Source organism: Parasteatoda tepidariorum, chromosome 2 (genome assembly GCF_982258835.1).
Source record: "Parasteatoda tepidariorum strain Cologne lab strain chromosome 2, Ptep-v5.0, whole genome shotgun sequence".
Lineage (NCBI taxonomy): Eukaryota > Metazoa > Arthropoda > Arachnida > Araneae > Theridiidae > Parasteatoda > Parasteatoda tepidariorum.
The window spans coordinates 126,474,474-126,495,636 of record NC_141756.1 but is presented as its reverse complement, the minus strand read 5'-3'; the positions used below and the strand labels follow the sequence as shown (position 1 = coordinate 126,495,636).

At 26.3% G+C, this 21,163-nt stretch overlaps 1 protein-coding gene across 8 annotated transcripts in view; it reads left to right on the top strand.

The window, feature by feature from the left end:
• The window catches only part of LOC147816187 (uncharacterized), a 72,611-nt gene that overhangs the window by 32,824 nt on the left and 18,624 nt on the right, over window positions 1–21,163 (top strand). For 7 of the 8 annotated variants that reach the window (XM_087158350.1, XM_087158347.1, XM_087158346.1 and 4 more), the window contains exons 5-6: window positions 5,851–5,887; window positions 11,899–12,011. The gene's annotated coding sequence lies outside the window, so the exon portion shown is untranslated. Of the gene's footprint in view, window positions 1–5,848; window positions 5,888–11,898; window positions 12,012–21,163 lie in introns of those variants that run through there. The other variant, XM_087158342.1, reaches the window with a different exon arrangement.

Sequence of the window (21,163 nt, the reverse complement as noted above, 5' to 3'; positions counted from 1 at the left end):
GGTCTCAATAGTTTGACAGGAGAACGCTCCAAAGATTTGAACCCCTTAATATTTTATCTTTTTGCTTAATTCGCCATATCTGGAGAAAGTTTTAAGTGAAAAAAGGAAAAAATTTGCTCGCAGTTATAAAGTTCGTTTAGCCTTAGATAAGTCCGTGTAAGCAATAATGTTTAGGGAATATTTATTAATTTTTATTACTTTATTTAATAATAATCGGGAAAAAAATTTAACATTAAGACATGCAATTTTTTACATTGTTTTTAAGAATGTATTTTTGAATTGCAAATTACAACATTTGAGCAAATGGTTCCTGAGAAATCGAATTTTAAAAATACAAAATTTTCAGAGGAGGATTTCTCGGAAACCATTGGACCGATTTCACTCAAACTGCGTAGTTTGGATTTTAAAATTACATTCTTTAAAATAATGCAAATAACTGTATACCTTACAATTCATAAGTTTCTTGACTATTAAATAAAATAATAAAAAGTAGTAAATACTCGCTAAAATTTATTTTTTGCATGGAATTATCTGTGTCTAAACGGATTTTATAATTGCGTCCAACAATTTTTTTAATTTGCATAACAATTTCTGTTCCTATGGGGAAATATGCAAATAGTAAAATTAACATTAAGGGTCCAAATTTAGACTGCTCTCCTGATCTAACTTTAGTGGCCATATTTCCGAGATAGCGAGAAATATTCCCCTTCATTTAGGGGGTAAATAATTCTAATTTGTCAGAAAAAGGGTGTGTTTGTTCAGAGAAAGTATGTTTATGTGTCTGATTTTGTGACCTAAAATATTATCTGCTCAAATAACTTAGCATATTTGAGGTCACCCACTCAAACCATTGAGTCCTAGAATATGAAGATCTGATCATTAGATAAAAAGTTATTCAGGGTGCTCTGTTTATTGGTTTATGCAATGCACATTAGGTAATTTTCTATGGATTTTGAAATTTTATAGCATTTAAAATTATAACTTTCATGTTTGCTGCATTGGCTTTTATTTATTTTCCTTTGTAAAAGAATTTCCGAAAACACTCTTAATCTTGTAGGGCAAGAGTTTTTAATTGGTAAACAAAAAATTGTCTGAAGAACTTATTTTTAAAAAATATTTTGGAAATCATTCCTTGCTCAGAAAGGTCTTTAGCAGTTAAGAAATAAAAAATCAGACAGACATGTATGCAATTTTACAACAGTAATTATTGAAAAGATCGCTGGTGCCATGCCAGGAAAATGGTTTTTGAAACTTAGCATGCATTTTAATCACATATAATTTTTAAAATCATTCATTCTAAAACGGTAAAAACGTTTAAATTTTTAAGTGTACAAAATCATTTTAAAAGGTAATCAATAATGGTATTAACTCAAAGTTTAATAAAATTTGTAATTTATTGTATGATATTAGAGGTCTGTGGCAATCACACTAAATTGTCGCATTTGGTTATAATCATCCACAAGGAATGTTTAAAAATTTTGTAGAAAACGTAACCTGTGAAACATGTCAAACAGAGAGGTGAAAAAAATCTTCGATATCTTCATCAATATTTCCCTCCTTTCTATTTTGCTGTCCTCACTCAAAGTTTTTAACGTTATGAAATCGCCCTCCCCCTAGCCCTTGTTTGGATATGACTTTGATTCTGGTATATTCTGGTATTTCTCAGTTATTGTAAGTCCTCGTATAGTCTTTCACTCCCTTTTTGCTTGAGATAGTAAACAATTAACAGATCTAAAACAGATCTAATAGATCGTAAACAGATCTAAAATAACAAAATACTAAAGAAAGAAAATTTGTTTTGATACATGTGCACCGTTAAACATTGTTCATAAATAAACTTTCACAAAAGGCTAGATTTAGAGGGTTTAGATTCATATTTAAATAGACTGTACTTTTGTATCAGCTGTAAGTTAACTTCGAAGTTATTTATAACTAGAATAGTCTTCTAGACTTAATTTCTGTTTAAGGTGTAAGAATGATATTGGTATTTCCAAAAAATTTAAAAAAAAAATACATTTGCTCTAAAAAGGAAAAATTACCTTCCAGAAACAAATAATGTGCCCCAAAAATTGAAAAACTTTCTCTAATATTGCAAAAGTATCCAAAACTGCAAATGCCATCAAAATCTTTATTTTAACTATAATATGTTGTAGGCCAAAAATGGACCATATGCCATTGAAATTTACAATGCCTTTAAAATTGTCTATAATCATTTTTAGTTTCATCAAATAAATTTTATGAAGTAGCTGTTGCTACATTTAATGACTATGCCTAATATTTGTCATATGGTATATGAAGCATTAAAAAAGCTTCATTAATTATGAATTATAACTATTTAATTTCTGAAAAGAGTTTAGTTAAAATAATATAATTAACTGTATTTTTAAGCATATTTTAAAAGTATGAATTCATTTATGATTTGTAAAATTATTTTGTTAAAATTATTTTCTCCAGCAACTGTGCTTAAATTACTGTTTTGTTCATAATATTTTGATGAACTTTAAGGCCTGCTGCAATTGTTAGAGAATTGGATTTATTTTTTCTTATAAAATTTCCTTTTTATTGTGAAGTTTCTCAAATTTTCTATTAATAATTCCTTTTTTATTATAAAAGCATACATTTTATTTGCTATTCCTTTTTAAATTTTTTTTTTTTTTTTTTTTTTTTTGCTTTTCATTACTAAAAATTACATTTATACATTAACCATCATTACTCTAAAAATAGATTTGTACTAAAAAATATGCATATGATGTCTAATTTACATTAAAATGATTATTTCTATTTACTCTACAGATACTGTTATATGATTCTTGATGAAAATAATCTGAATTGTTAGCTATATATGTTTGAATTTTACCTGTTTGATATGAGTCATTAACTCTGAGTTTTATTAATTCTGAAATATCAGGAAAAACTTTCAATTTTGAAACAAGCATAAAACACAGAAAATCAAATTAATTGTTTCACAAATCAATAAATTATTTTTTTATATATTTCTGTAGACCAAATTATATGTTTTTTAGTTTGCCCTTTGTCTTTTTTAAAAGTAGTCTGGCATATGTCTTCTGTTTAAAAAAAATTTCTTATTTTTTCTTAAATTTTTCCTTAGCTCACTATAAAGCCTGTATTGTATGACATATTCTGTTTTCCTACGTTTTAATTTATTTTTTCTCAAGTGCAGTCTACTATTTTTCAAGTCAAGATAATCGATCATATGATTTTAAATAAAATATGAAGAAAATATTCCAACGTAAAATTATAATAATCATGCACTTTACTAGTTAAACAAGCTTATTTTGCAAAAAATATCTACCTTCAATAGAAAAGTTTATTTGAAAATTGACTTACCCTAAATTTTTATTATAAAAACTTTTTGTTAGATTTCTAAACTTATAAGTCCGTATTCAAATACTATTTAAATGTATAATTTTTAATGGATAATTTTTATTTAGTAAGAGTCAGATATTATTAAACCATTTAAGTGTTTGGCATATGTTTATTTTGTCCTAAATTAAAGTACATCAAAATCAGGGCAGCTTCTATATAATGAAATAAACTAATACAGTATATATACATAGTGCTCAGTAAAGTTAAAGTATCAATGCACCCTTTTAATTTCCAAACAGCTGCAGCTATTTTAAAATGTCTGCAGCTATTAAAGTGTCTAGGTATTGTAAAATAGGCAGGTACTGCATGATTATATTACTTAGAATGCCAACTGGAAGAAAGTTGTGGATTTGTGTTCCTATCTTTACAAGATATGGGATCTATCCTTATGAGATATGGGGAAAAGTAATGAGGATGATAATAATTTTAAAGTTTGGAGTTCTTTGTTAGAAACTAGTTATTTTATCTGGATCATGTAAGGTCTTTAAAAATTATTTCATATTTTGTGAAAGTATATAGGGCTTAAAAATATTTTTTGAGTGCTTAAAAAGTACTTTTTTCACTTATTTTTGAGATGTTTGGCTACACACCCTGGGAAAGTGCGTTGAGTACTTAAAATGATCATAGTACAATAAAAATTGCTAAATCCAAACCTGTGCATAAAAAGTAAATATGTTTAGTTAAACCTATTTGCATATAAAAACCCTTATAACTTCCAAACTATGAAACTTTCAAACTTCAATACCTTTACTTGTTTTTATATCTGATGCATGTTAATGAATTTTTTTTAGATAAATAGTAATTTAAAAGTTTTTATACGTAAACTTTTAGTTTTGTATTCTTGGCTTTTTTTTAAATCATATTCAGAACAAAACAATATGCAGGACCTATTTAATAGCAATTTTAAGCACACAAATGCGTAAAATTGTATTTTTTTACACACTTATTTCTTTTCTCTTTTATTTTCTTATTACTTCTAAATTTTAAAATCTTGGTTTTTGGGTCTTGCCTTTTTTGATATTACGTAAAAAAAAAGCACATGAAAAAATACATAACTTCGCTTGACAGCTAAGTGTTGAAAAGTGCAAATTAAAATACAAAGCTTTTAAAGCTCTTGTCTTTTGAGAGAAATTATTATTTCATCATTGACTATTTGAATGTCTTCAAATTCTGTTCTGGCGCCAACTACTTGGTTCGGATTTAAAAACAACATTTTTAATTATTTATTTTCTTTTGATCATGTTCAATTTAGAATAAAGGAAACTTACGAAACATTACCTCACTTGCCCAGACAGCAGCGTCTGATGCTTAAATATTTATCAGTCTAAATTTGTATTGTTTTTTTCTTCATTAAATCATATTAACTATTAAACTTTTGGTTCTATCCTCACATTACCTCACTTGCCCAGACAGCAGCGTCTGATGCTTAAATATTTATCAGTCTAAATTTGTATTGTTTTTTTTCTTCATTAAATCATATTAACTATTAAACTTTTGGTTCTATTGACATGAACAAATTCATCAGAAACTACACCTCCCTGTCTAGATAGCATAGTTTAAGTTTTGTACCACTCTGACCTCTTCTGTAAATTCAAGATAGCTTCAAAAGCTCACATTGAACTTAAAATATCTACATTTTTCTATAACTTTTGAAACAATTAACAGCTTTACTCTAAATATTTTCATGTTCACTTATTTTGGTAGAATTATTTTAGAATTTTTTTTCCAATTTTAAGTAATAAAGACTCCGATTTTTACTAGTCCCATAGCTTTGTGATTAACGGAGTAAATATGATGTAAGTACTCATTTTTCCACACATAAAAGTTATTTTAAATTTCAATAACGTCGCTAGGAAATAAAATTATGTATATATAATATTGGATCATTAAATCAAGCATCAGCATTGGCGCAACAGCTCTTTGTGAGCCTGGGCCTTACTCAGAAGCTTTTCCCATTCTGCCCTTCTCCCAGCAATTGATTTCCAGTTCTTTACTTTTAGGATGGCAAAATCCTTATCTACACCATCTTTCTATCTCTTTTTGGGCCTTCCTCTTGGCCTTTTATTGGAGGGGGTTGCAATAAAGACTCTTTATGCTGTATGTTCTGGGCTCATTCTCACTACATGCCCAGCCCATCTCATTCTACTTAGTTTAATAGATTTAATGATATCATCACTATTAAGGATCTTATATATTTCAAAATTATATCTTTTTCTCCAGTTGTTGTTTTCGAGGATAGCGCCAAAGATGGTTCGTAGGACCTTCCTTTGGAAGGTTGCTAATAACTTCTCTTCCCTTTTTGTTAAAGTCCATGTCTCTGAAGCATAAGTCAAAACTGACCTGATTAATACCTTATAAGTAAAGTAAAATCTTCGTCTTTCTTTTTCTTAAGTGAGATTTCAATAATGATATTAAACCCTAGAAACAGCGATTGACTGTGATTATTTTTTTTTCTGATTTCAGGATTAATGTCGTTTTGATAGTTTATTTCTGAACCTAGGTAAGTAAATTCTTTTACAGATTCAAATTTAAAGGAATCTATTTCAAACAATTTAGGGATGGTTTCAATTGTACCACAATACATATATTTTGTTTTCTCCACATTCACTCTTAAGTTCATTTTTCTAGCTGATTTTTCCACTGCCAAAAATACCACTGCTTTTGATTTAATATTATCCGATCTTCACCTTTTAGGACTCAATCCTAATGGTTCAAGGGTGATTAATTAGTGCAGACGATATTTTAAGTCACACACATAAATGTATTTTCTCTGTATGAACATACTTTTTTTGTTGATGGTTTTGAATTTCAGACTCCTAGAATATAGGATCTAGCGGTATTCTGGAAAATATAGTCCCAATAGTCTGGTCAAGAGACCCGTCCAAAGTTTAAACCCCTTAATGTCAATTTTACCTTTTGTGTATTTCACCTTCAGTCTAAGAACTTTTTAAGCGAATTGAAAAGTTTTTGCTTATAATTATAAAATTTTTTTTTTAAAGATTCCATGTAAAATATAGCTTTTAGTATGCATATATTATTTTTTTTATTTAATAGTAATAGTCAAAAAAACTATTGAATTGTAAAATATCTAAATTTTTAGATCATTTTAAAGAATGCAGTTGTAAATTTCGAAATGCAAAATTTTAGCGAAATCATTCAAATAGTTTCTGAAAAATCAAATTTTGACGAAGATTTATTTTTAAAATTTAATTTTTCTCGAAAGTATTCGATCAATTTTGCTCAATTTTTTTCCCAGGAAAAACTACAATCTATCTTTAAAATAATGTTAAAATTGTATACCGTACGATTCAATTTTTTTACTACTAAATAAAATAATAAAAAATAGTGAGTACTCACTAAAAATATTTGTTGCATGGAATTATCTTTGGCTAAACTAAGTTAATAATTATAAGTAAAATTCTTCAATTTGCTTAAATATTTTTCGAGATATGGCAAAATACGCTAAAAGTAAAATTAACATTAAAGGGTCAAAACTATTGAGGCCATATTTCCCAGACTGCTGCTACTCCTATATTTTAAGTGTCAGAAATTCAAATCCATTAAGTTTAGTTCTAGAACTGATCATTAAATCAAAAGTTATTTAAGGTGGTCCATTTACTTTTTTGTGCACTGTATATATTCATCATCTTTGTAGTTATTAAAATAAAATAAAATAGCCTAACAATCCCTGAAACATTATTTTATATAAATTTAATGGTAATAAGATACAAATCTTTCAGTCTATAGAACTAAGCAGCACTTGTTTTTGTAAGTTCTGGAAATAACTCTTAGATTACCTCTGAATTTGAGAATCTGGATACTGTTAAAATTATATGACTAAACAAAGTTTTAAAACTAAAAATAGTATATTTTGTAATTTTTTTGGGATAAAATTCACTATTAATGTACTTAAATGAAGAAAATTATTATTATTTTTCTTTTTAAAAATAGTCTGGTATATAAATACTCTACAAAAGAAATGTTCTGAATTTTTTTCTTTGGTTATCACAAGGACAGAACAACTGTTAGTTTACAATTTTTGTCATAGATAAGACCTTTCAAATAATTATACTAAGTGAGTATTTATTAATTTTTATTATATTATTCAATAATAATCAAAAAAAATTTTAACAGTAAGACATACAATTTTTTACATCGTTTTTAAGAATGTATTTTTGCATTACAAATTACATATTCCTGAGAAATCGAATTTTAAAAATACAAAGTTTTCAAAAGATGATTTCTCGGAAACCATTGGATCAATATAACTGAATTGTTGTACTTAGCCCTTTAAAATTACATTCTTTAAAATAATGCAAATAACTGCATACCTTACAATTCAAAAGTTTTTTTACTATTAAATAAAATAATAAAAAATAATAAATACTCACTAAAATTTATTTTTTGCATGATATTATGTGTGTCTAAACCGATTTTATAATTGTGTCCAAGATTTTTTTTAATTCGCACAAAAATTTCTGGTCATATGGAGAAATATGCAAAAAGTAAAATGAACATTAAGGATCCAAGCTTTTATCATCACATTTCCCAGATAGCGAGAAATATTCCCCTTCATTTTGGGATCAGTAATTCGAATTCATTAGAATAAGGGTGTGTTTGTTCAGAGAAAGTACGTTTTTGTGTCTGATTTCGCAACTTAAAATATCATCTGCACAAATTAATTAGCATATTTGAGGTCACCCACTCAAACCATTAAGATTGAGTCCTCGAACGTGAAAATCCGATCATTAGATCAAATATTATTCAAGGTGCTTTGTTTATTGATTTGCGCCCTGCAGATTAGGTAGTTTTTCTATGGATTTTTAAATTTTATGGCATTTAAAATTTTAACTTTTATGTTTGAGGCACCCAGGCTACAGCTTTTTTTTCTTTTTCTGTGTAAAAGAGTTTCCAAAAACACTCTTAATCTCGCAGGGCGAGAGTTTTTTATTTGTAGACAAATAATTGTCTGAAAAACTTAGTTTAAAAAATTATTTTGGCAATCATTCCTTGTTCAGGAAGATCTTTTGCAGTTAAGAAATAAAAAATCAGACAGAGATGTATGCACTATTGAAAAGCAGCAATTATTGAAAAGATCACTAGTGACATGCCCGGAAAATGGTTTTTGAAACTTAGCATACATTTTTAATCACATGTAATTTTTAAAATCATTCATTCTAAAACATTAAAAAATGTTTAAATTTTTAAACGTGTAAACTCATTTTAAAATGTTAACAATAATGGTATTAATTCAAAGTTTAATAAAATTTATAATTTATTGTATGATATTAGAGGTCTGTGGCAATCACACTAAATTGTCGCATTTGGTTATAATCATCCACAAGGAATGTTTAAAAGTTTTAGAGAAAACGTAACCTTTGAAACATGTCAAACAGAGAGGTGAGAAAAATCTTCAATATCTTCATCAATATTTTCCTCCTTTTTATTTTGCTGTCCTCACTCAAAGTTTTTAACGTTATGAAATCGCCCTCCCCCTAGCCCTTGTTTGGATATGACTTTGATTCTGGTATATTCTGGTATTTCTCAGTTATTGTAAGTCCTCGTATAGTCTTTCACTCCCTTTTTGCTTGAGATAGTAAACAATTTTTTGGTGGGAAAGTATAGAATGTATGTAAGCAGTTTATAAATAATAATATTTTATTATAATGATAACAGAATTTTTGATTAACAGAAAATTATCTAGATCTGAACATAGGCAATAAAGAGCTATGATTTTGTTGAAGGAAATTTCTTGAATTTTTCTTAGCTTGATTTTAACTCATTTCATGGTTTGATACTAACATGATTTGTTTCAAATATTTTTTTTTTAATCCAGTGTCATACTTCCTTTTAATGTTCAGAAAAATGACCAAATTATTTCTGTTATTTCTAAAAGTAATTCTGTAATATAAAATGCCCATGAAAAACATACCTTAAATGCTCTTAAAATGAAATAAAAAAATAAATAAATCCTTTGTAATTAAATAAAAATTTTAATCTGAGACATTGTTTTCTTTCCTGAAATTTCATATAACATACAATTGTATTTAAACAATTGAAAAAATGAGATGTAATTTGCATTAAACTTTGAAATTAATATGAAGATCTAAAATAACAAAAGACTAAAAAAAGAAAACTTGTTTTGCACCGTCAAACATAGTTCGTAAATCAACTTCTACAAAAGGCTAGATTTAGAGGGTTTAGATTTTTATTTAAATAGACTGTACTATAGAAATTAACTTAAGCTCTTTGAAGTTATTTATAACTGGAATAGTCTACTGGTGTTAAATTTTGTGGAAGGTGTAAAAGTGAGATTAGTACTTTCAAAATTTAAAAAAAAAAAAAATACCCTAAAATTAAAATATATATATATATATATATATATATATATATATATATATATATATATATATATATATATATATATATATATATATATATATATATATATATATATATATATATACACATTTGCTCTAAAAAGAAAATTGCTTCCCAAAAACTTATAATATGCCCCATTAATCAGAAGACTTTCTCTAATATTGCATAAGAAGTATCCAAAAATGCAATCATTATTTAAATAAATTTTTGACTGGCTTCCTTAGTATGGCCTCTGTATCATATCCAAAAGAGATCTGGGTGTTTTGAATGTGAAATATTTTGTTTCTACAAACTGCATGCTGTCAAACCACTCTGTGAAACGATTTCTATGATTGTGCCGAGAAAAATAAGTTGTTAATAAGTCATATTAAGTAAAGTATTTATTTTTATTTATGATGCAATATCCTTATAAAATTCTTATAAAAGTATATCAGTTTTAAAATTATAAGAAGCTTGAAAATCTAATAACTTTTGTGGATAATATGCTGTATAACGATTGAGTTATTATTGAGAACTTAACTATCTGGAAATTCAACTTTCTTGGATATAATGAAAAACTTTCTTCCTGAAAAGAATAGTTCTACAGATGTTTATACTAATATTTGAGTAGCCAGGATATTAATTGGGAAGGGCTGATATATTGATATGTTCCTATCTATTACTTTATATTTTATTTTTATCTCTTTAACTAGTACATAATATGATCTGGGCTAAAAATATGTAAATGAAAGTAAATAGAAAAATTTATTTACAGATTTTTAACGAAAGGGCATTTTTTTTCGTGAAATTCATAGATCTAAGGAAAGAAATTTCATAAATCTAAAAATAGATTTGTTCTAAAAAATATGCATATGATGTCTAATTTATTGCATATTATAAAATCAATGAAAGTTTGCGTGTTTCTTGGCCTTAATTTCACTATAAAATGTTTTTGGGGTTACTGAGGCGTTATCTTAGGGTAGCTTAGGCAGAGTAATCCAGGTCAGAGGGAAGATACTGTACAAAGATAACTTTGGGGGTTTAGCACAAGGTTGATCACTTTACTAAACCAAATTTCCCCAACTACTTAATAAGGAAAACAGTAAAAAGAAGCAAAGGTTACCCACAAGATAGCCAGATCTAAAACAGATGGAGATTCATAGTGTTCGATTATTGTCAGGTGAAGAAAATGAAGGGTTGATGTACAACAGGCTGTAGTGCTTACAAGGTAGAAGTGCTGAAATACCTTTAGTAAAATATCACATTAACTACTAAGGATGCTTTTGTTTCTTAAAAGAAAACATTCAATAATTTAAAAAATTGGTACCGAAAAAAATTTCCTCCTCCGAATTTGAATTTACTTTCTCGAAAACTCCTTCCGAACCTTGTTAATACAAAATTGGCAGGACTATCATAATTATTTATGTTAACCAGTTTCCATCTTATCCGATATCTTATGAAAACAATTTATTACGTACTATTTATACTATGCATATGTACCAAACAAATTAAAATAAGCTTAAAAATTTTAATAACTTTATTTAACTATTTTATTTATTTGCCCATCTGCTACTCCTAACAAACATGGATAATAGAAATATTCCTTAAAATGAATAATTGACACATTATGCACATGCTTCTTATCTGTGTTGTGACCTTTCACATAAAGTGATAAACAGCTTGAAAATTTCATGTTAAATACAGTAATAATTGATTGCTGACTCACGGGACCAAACATATATTTCATGTAAAGCAATATTTCACGCTAAGTCATTTCGCATTAATGAGGTTTGACAGTATTTCCTTTTTTTTTTCATATGAAAAAACTTGATGTTTTTACCTTTTTCGTTCATGTGGGAAGTGATAAACACAAAGGAATAAAAGATATTGTAATCAACATGTTTGCAACTAACTTCGTAACTACCCTTGGAAATTCTCTTTAAGTTCTACTTTTGAACACAGAATTCCGTTTTTGATTTTAGTTACTATTTTACCCTCTGCCTGATAATGTATTCCTGTCATGATATCTTATTGTAATTGTTGCTTAACTTGATGGTATTTCTTGATTTTGCACACTAAGTAACAAAAATATATTGTAACTAGTTTTAAATATTTACTTACATATCATACTCAAAACTTATATTTAATTAGTCTGAACAATTTCAAGAAGATTTGTTCCTGACATTGCTGCATCTACTCCATCACTTACAGCTAGAGAATGGCTGAATGGAAAAAACAGAAATCCTATTCTGATATCTATGAAGGTAAATTAATAGTCATTATGTGTTTCGTTATAACTCTAGATGTAAAAAAATTATTTAAAATGTATAGCTGCCAGCTTTCATATAAAGATTGGAGAATTCAAAAATTTTGAATTATACTTATATATAGGTATTTTGTGTGAAAAAATATAAATTGATTTTTCAAAACACAAGAAACATTTTTAAACAAATCTATATATCATCTCTACATATATTCAATTTCATTGAAGATATTTAGCGATATCACTATTGACAAAAAAATATCTAGATTCATAATTGTAAATATTTTGTAATTTCAAAAATATATTTTCAAAATGTTTCAAAATAATCAGTCACTTTTTCAATGATAATATGATAAAACAAAGAAAACTAATGAACTTTTCTGAAACACAATTAATTAACTTTTAAAAAGAAACATCTATGTAAATAGCATGTTAATTTCTCTCTGTGTATTAGTTATGGATTAAAAGTATGTGTAATGAAATATTCTTGCTGCATTTTGTATTTTTTAAGTTTGAAAATGTATACATTTTTTAAAAAGTTGTACTATTTAAAAAATATATATATTTTTATCAGAATTATTTATTAATGAGAAAAAAAAGGTATAAACATGATAAGATATGTACTAAAAAATAGTATTATCTAGTAACATATTTTTAAATTAATGAAAGTTATCAAAAAAATTAATTATGTGTATAAGAAACTCATTCAGTTTAGTTTTATCCATACCAATGTTGATACATTTAAAATAATAAGTTAATTGTGTGATTAGTTTAATTGCCTTAGAACCAGTTGTCCTAGAGTTTCTGATTCTAAGTGAGTTTTAATGGTATCAAACTTTTTCAGTTTTACTTTCTAGCCGATAATCTCCATTTCATTCCTGTTAGTAAATTGAAAATTATGTGCATTGTCAGGGGTCTGTTTAGAAGAAATTTGGGTCCGTTAACGGACCCTTCACGAAATATTTTTTCATAAAAACCGACCCTTCATAAAATGATTTTTCTTTTAATCAGACCCTTCACAAATTTGTTTATCTTCATTACTGTTTTGTTAATTGAATAAACCCTTCCCAGTGGCGAAAACAAGAAAGCCAGATGTAAACGAATTAAGTTTTGTTTTCGGCAGGCGCTTCTTTTATTCGTCCGAAATGAATATTCTGAGTTCTGCAGTATAGGCTAAATACCAAATATTTGTATGTTACGTCTCTAATTTTGAAGCAGCGATTGCTGTTTATTTTTGAAATTTTAAATTATAATTTTACAGTGCTGAGCATAATCTTGTATCTATTTACAATTTAAAAACTCCTTGAAAAAGTGTTTTGCAATAATTGCACAATACCTATTTGCACGAATTCATAAAAACATGACCCTGGTTGAAAGAATGTGACCTAACGCTTATTTCATATTCACAAATTATGAGTCATTTTTTTCACAATTTTTCAAAAACCAGACCTTTTACAAAATGTCTGAACAGACCCCTGATTGTATATAATATGAAGTGAACTGTTTCGTTTTGATTATACATTTATTAGATGAAGATTAATAAAATAAATAAACTATATGCATGAAGAAAATTATTAGGGCTGCTGCAATCGCAGTAAACAATGAAAAACAGTTCATGTAACAGTAAACAGTTTATGAGAGAACTTCCCAATGTTGAAAGATGCTTGATTCTCTCACAGCAATGCAAAGTGTAGTGGGGGGGGGGGCAGTGATGAAGATTAGAGAGGTAATCGTACATTTTTGATACCTAACATATTAAGAGAAAAGTCCCGAAATTCTTAATTAGCTGTCTATTTTTTTCTGTAGAATAATCTATTTTAGTCAGTCATTGCTCTGCAACACCTCATGTAGACAGCTCTGTGCTATTGATGTCATTATTATAATTATTTTCTTTCTTCAATAAATTTGTTACATTAATAATTGTCTTTTTTTTTCCTCCTTTGCTCTACAAATCAAGGCCTTCGTGTTTTCATTTCAATTAATTGTAATCATAACAAGTAAATGAAAAACTTAGAAATAATTTTGTTTCGTTTTTAAATTGAATTTTTTTTTAAAGCTATGAAATATTATATACTGGGGCTGGTAGTTTTACTATTTACTAAACATTTTCTTTGTTAATTTATGTAATTTTCCCATGTGCAAATCCATTTCGGGTAAATCCATTGCCAAAATTATTTACTAAATAATTTTTTTGTTAATTTGTATAATTTTTCCATGTGCAAATCCCTTTCGATCCAATCTGTGGCTAAAATTATCTACTAGAAATGTTTTTATTAATTTATAAAATTTTTCCATGTGCAAATCCATTTCGGGCAAATCCGTGTCTAAAATTATTTGCAAAACAGGCAATTTATGTTTCTCTTTTCTATTTTATATTTGTTCTTAAATAAACATCTATTTTCTAAAACTATTTATGGTCAACTTTTTTAAATTACCCAGTATAATATTACCTTGCGCACATCCTTTTCGGAACCATCCTAGGTAACTAACAAATCAATGCACAGAATAACAAATCACTTCAGCAGTGCAGTAAGAACGGCACTTTAAAACCCTCTAGTTACACTCAATTTGCGCTTTTGTTTTCATATGTTGTAATCTGGCAATCATGTTGCGAAAACATTTTAAAATCATTCTTGAAAAATTTCCCGTCCATGTAAGTACATCTGATTTGCTACTCGCTTTATAGTCTATGTTTCATACTGTTTTTTCTTTTTCTTTTATTTTACTTTCTGTTTTTTAGTACACATTATTTTTACATATTGTGTTCTATTTTATTTGTTGTAATTTTTGTAAAAACATTTTTTGAGTGCTCCTCACACTATTGTATTAATATATTTTGATTTGGCTATATTGATACAATATCAGAAAGTATTCTTTTTTGCGGATATAATCGTGTGGGCTGATGAAAAGATTAGATCTTTTTTTTTCTGGTTTTTTTAAATAAAATTTCATCTTTTTTTTTTTTTTTTTTTAAACTGTTAGTTATTTTTTTATTTATTCCCCCTCTTTTTTTTCATATGTCTATTATTTTTCTTTGTTTTATTTTCATTTTGAACTATATATATATATATATATATATATATATATATATATATATATATAATAAAACTTTTTTCAAAATAATTGAATGCTAGACATTTTTAACTCCTTATAAATATATACTTTTTGTACTTTTGAAATCACTAATTGTCACAATAGCAGATTTATATTAATATGTTATACTCATTAAAGCTTTTACTGTATTCATAATTCCATATTTAAAAAAAAAAAATTTGTTTCTGATATGGAATTTACTCATAAGTTTGAAAAATATCTACTATAAAGCATAATATTATTCTATTGAAATGTGTTACATCTTTATCAAAATAATTGAATATATACATCCCGCTCTACCTATACATAATAAAAACTGAATTAATAATTTTAGTGATTCAAATAATTTTTGTTCAAAATAAATGATTTCTGCATGAGATATACCCATATTTCTAAAGTAACTTAAGTATCTAATATTTCAGATATCTTTTGTGTATTTCTGCATAAATATCGTTCTTGAATATAATAGAAATATTCAACATTGCAGATTCTTTTATGTTTTCTTTTTAATTATTATATTTTTTTTATAATATATATTATATGTATATTTGATAAATTATTAAACCCAAACCAATTTAAATAATTACTATTTTATAAGAATTTAGTTTTTAAACTGATGCTGTTCATTTTTGGCAATTTCAGTATTGTTTTATTATTTTGTTTGCCAAATAAGCTTGCTATAAGCTATGCTTTAATCGCAATAGTGTAGTTTTCTGTGCAGGAACCTTATATTTACCATTCCAATAAAATATTGGAAATTTCCTGAATTTTAACATAACATTCAAAAATGTATAGATGTCAAATTCAAAAATTTTTTTAAAAAAAGTTTCTGTGGGTGAAAATATTTCTTAAAATAATATAAATCAAATATTTATTTTCAAATATGAGATATAAATAAATTTTTTGTAAAAGTTATCAAGAGAAAAAATGTGCTAAGAACTTACTATAATGTAATTTGATTATAGGAGAAAATGTTATATACTGTTTTATTTTTCACTGTTTCAGACACTGATATTGAACATCAGTGTTCCATATTAAAAAAAATACTTTGTTTCTGATATGGAATTTACTTAAGAGTTTGCAAAGCAAAGGGACTAATCTTTTAGGATTCTCCAGTTCGAGCAACAGATATATTAAAGTATTTTGATTAGATATAAGTCTAGAAAAGTTAAGTCGTTGTAAGAGTGAGAAATTTTAAAATGTACAATGAATCCTTGTGTTTATCAATTCCCCAGGGACTCATTCTTTGAGGTTTCATTCTCAAAGTTTCATTCTCAATGGTTAAGTTTCATTCTCAATGAGGAGATTGAGGTTAGTCTGCTGGAACCACCAGAGAATAGAAATTTTGCATTTAAAATTTATAAATGTGTGTGTAAATATTTCCGTCCAAAATGAGTGGTTTCAAAAAGTTAATTCGGAGAATTTCTTCGAGAAAATTTATGATACACACACGCTGAATTATATTCACAAAATACCAAAAAATGAAATAAAAAAGAGCAACATACATGATTATTTTAGTATTGGAATAAATATTTTCTTGGATGCAAAACCCGAGAAATAAATTTTTTTGCACTGTTGGTATGTTAAATTTCACAGAAACGAAGAAATTAGGTTTTTATTAACAACAATAGTATTTTAAACCCATATAGACTTTTTACGAAAATTGTCCGCACAAAAAATGACAACTAATATATTTTAGTTCGCGGGCCTCAAAAAAAGGCTTCCGCCAGTTGGAAACCCCTGCTTTAGGTTATTAACCTGTTAACTGATAATATACTTTTTGTTATAACTTTAACTGTCAATTTAAAACCAAAAATATTATTTAATGAGACATATGTTATAAATATATTCTTGAGGAATCTTGAATTATATTATTAGACTTTGAAATGCCTTTTTCAGAAATAGTATCATTAAGTTTTAACTCTTTCATTGCGACAGACAAGGTAACTTGTCTCCTGAGAATAATCTCTGTACTCCAGTGTTGTATTAGTGAATATGGTTATTGATTGCATTTAAATATTATAATATAATATTATTTATTAAAGTACAATAATCAAATTCTCAAGGAATATGCATTTTATTTCAATTTAAGTGCTGCAGGGGGAACACTAAGTGCAGAGGGTGGGATGCATCATTGCCGTTAGGTTAAAACTTTAACATCACGAAAACATTATAAATGTAACCTATAAATAATATTTCAAAAGCTAAAAAAAAAAAAAAAAATCAGAAATATCAGTTTCAATTATAAATACTTCTTTCAGAGTGCGCAAAAATAAAAAATGAACACGTGTATTGCCAAGAAATATGAAAACTAAGCCAATGTCTAGTTAGCTGATTTAACTGCTATATTAATATAACATTGTGTGTTCCATTCACATATTTTTTTCAACCAATAAATTCTTCAGTTGGAAACTAATGTTTTGTTATGAAATTAACTTATTATTTTATTTTGAACAGAGAAAAATGGAATCTAAATGGAAAAAAGTCAAAAATAGATATCATAGTTTTTACAGGGTGCATACAGACTCCTTATACTCCTTAGAAACTTCTTTGAAATAAAAAAGTCTCCAAGGAGTACTTGGAACTACTTAGAATTCTAAATTGGTACTTAGATTATTGTGTTGCATAAATGAACTTACTAAGTATGCTGATGATTTTGTTGTCCAAACAGGGAAACTAAATGTTATGTCTTAGCTGTCAAAATCTAATAGTTTAAGAAAAATTTTAAAAGAAAAAAAATTCAATTGCAGGAGTTAGAAGAAAAAAATAACAGCAAATAATTTTTATTTTACATGTTACAAGCAAACTTAATTAATAATTTACTGAGATTTTTGTTGTTGTATAAAATGCCTTAGATTTTCAAATTTAAAAATATAAGATTTGTAGGTTTTTATGTTAATCTTTAACATCTGTACTTTAACAAGATTTATTTAAATATTTAAAACTGGAAATTGTATTTATGTGTAAAAGTGATAACTTTATTTATTTTTCTTGATGAAGTTTGACAAAATTTATTTCAAAAGGGCTAAAAAAAATATGCAAACTATAAATTTTTGCAAGTTCCTTATAATAACTGCTTTTTAATTAAAAAAAACAAACTGTCTAGTTATCTTTTACACAAAGTTTTTTAATTTCTGATAAGTCCTTAAACTATTGAACTCCTTGGATCTCTTCTTCTGATCTCTGTTTGAACCCTGTTTTTAAAACTAAATTTTTTACAAAAAATAGTATGTTTAAAATGTGCATTTAGTAATTACTTTGAATAGTTTAGATTAACTCCAAAAGAAATAAAATAATGCCATCATTCTAACATTGAACTGGAAAGATATCTTAGCAAAACTGCTTCCTCTGGTGTATTTTCACTTTCAGCTAATCATAAATCTTTGTTTTGACGTCTCTTCAGTTAGTTATGACTCTAAAACAAACAAAAGAAAATTGGAAGTGATTATAAGAATACCGGATAAGTCCATGTTTTCAGATAGTAATTTTGCATACCTGCTCAGTTATTTATTACCCCTAGGTAAAAAAATTATGTAGCTTGCCTTGAAAATTATTTCTTATTAAATTTTCAATGATTTTCATCATCTATAAAGCAGAAAGTAACATAATAAGCAACAAAAAAAAAAATGTTTTAGGAAATATTTTTAAGATTAATACATTTTTCCTTCATTAATATTAATTGGCTAGACATAGTTCATTTTTTCTTTTAACTACCACAAAAGAATTCCAGCACTTATAACAAATGTTTTAAACAAAACAGAAATTTTTTTTTTTAGTTGGAAGATCTTTATTTCTCTGTATTATGTTTTGCTTTCTGTTTCAAATCATTTAAACTGTTTAAATTGTTTTGTCTCAAATCATTTGTTTTTTGTTCAAACTATTTCTTTCTTTAATACTATTTATCTAAGCTAAATTTTAGCATTACTTTATAGAGATTGTAGCACATTAATTAATTCCAAGCTTGGCAACAAGAATCAGATCATTGTTTTTATCCTAACTCAGTGAATGCCCAAACTATCTGAAATTTAACTGACCAGAATTTTTAAAATTTTAAGTATTATTATTATTTGCAAAAAATCAACCAGAATAATATGTTTTAGTAAAAACTACGTTATGAAAAATTAATCTCACTAAAACTTTCAGAAATAATAAAACCTGAGATCATTTTCACCATAGTAGACTTTTGTTTAGCTTTTACAACTGATAAAAATATCTTAAAACAAAAGCTTTTTTATGGTAAGTTTAAATTTTTATAGTTAGTTTGTGTGTTAAGAATTTCATATTTTACTATAAAATTTTTCTATTTATTTTTTATTTACAATGCCAAAAAAAACGGACCATCCTGAATAACTTTTGATCTAATGGTCAGATTTTCACATTTTAGGACTCAATTTTAATGGTTTGATGGGGTGACCTCAAATATGCTAATTAATTGGTGCAGACAATATTTTAAGCTACAAAATCAGTCTCAAAAACGTATCTTCTCTGAATAAACATACCTTTTGCAAATTTGACCATATCTCCAGAACTTTTTAAGCAAACTGAAAAATCTTTACTAACAATTATAAAAATCGTTTATCCTAAAATAAATTCATGCTAAAAATATTTATTATTTTTAGTTATTTTATTTAGTAATAGTCAAAAAAATTTTGAATTGTTAAGGTATACAATTTTCTACATCATTTTAAAGTATCTAATTTTACATGGCAAAATAAAACTTTTTGAGTAAAATCGGTTGAATAGTTCCTGAGAAATCAAATTATAAAAAAATAATACATTTAAAATTCCATTTCTCATAAACTGATTGATTTTCCTCAAATTTTGTATTTTGCCATGTAAAATTAGATATTTTAAAATTACTGTAAACTTTATTCTTTGCATGGAATTATCGTTGGATAAATGAAGTTTACAATTCTGTCCAAAGATTTTTAAATTTGCTTTAAATGCAAAAGTTGAATTTCTTACCTAGGGCTATACATTCTTGCTTCATAATTATAGTATAATTGCAACAGAAATTTTCTAAATTATTTTAAAGCATATTACAAAAAATTGAAACAAAATTCATTTCTCTGTATGAAGTTTTATTAGTTGAAAAATAATATCTTAAAAATTTGAAAAAAAATCTGGATAACTTAAACAACTTGGACATTGTTTCACGAAAATTTCCTTTCCAGGCTTAGAATCAGCAATTCCAATAGTACATATTTTAACATATTAGAAATGGAATGTTACGAATTTAATTTTTTAACTTTTAATAAGAACTTATGATATAATGATCGACATCATAGGTTCCTTACCTTTTTTGGATTACCGCCACTTTGCAAGTCAAAAAATATTCAGTGCGTTCTTGCAAAATAATAATAATAATAATAATAAAAAATTTTTTGTCTCATTTTACGAATTTTAATATTTTTGTATGGATACTCTAATAATTATGCCTAACAGGTTTAATGATCAATGTATTTGTTTGGAAACATCTTTTACTTAAATTTTGGTGAACTAACTAATATGTAAAATTTTTAAGTACTTGCACATCACTTTAAAGTTTAAATTAAATACTTAAAAAGATGTGAATGAAGTGATGTTATGTAAGAATGTAACCAAGTAAACCTGCAATTCATTTTGTGTGTTTAGTACAGAGAAACATATTTCAAAATTAAATTAGAGAATTATATGTTATAAATTGACAATAAGAAATTCCAAAATAATTATGTTTTAATTTATTTCTTTTGAATGTTAAAAAAGAAAATGGATTTATTAAAAATATTCGAAACTTCTTTTTAAAATTTGTCAAAATTAAAAGAAGAAAAAAAATTTAATACTTTCAAGTTCTCAAATAAAAAATTTATGAGCTTCTGAAGGGTAATATAAATAAACCACAGTCACAAAAGTTGAATTGATACTAAGATCTCAGAGCCATTTAACATTAAAATTGTTTAGTGTGTTTTACAGTATTTTCTACACATGTATTTATCTGTTTTTATTATGATATATACAGTGTGTATTACAGTATTTAAAAAGCGTTTTTTTAATTCAAACAACTTTAACAAAATAACTGCT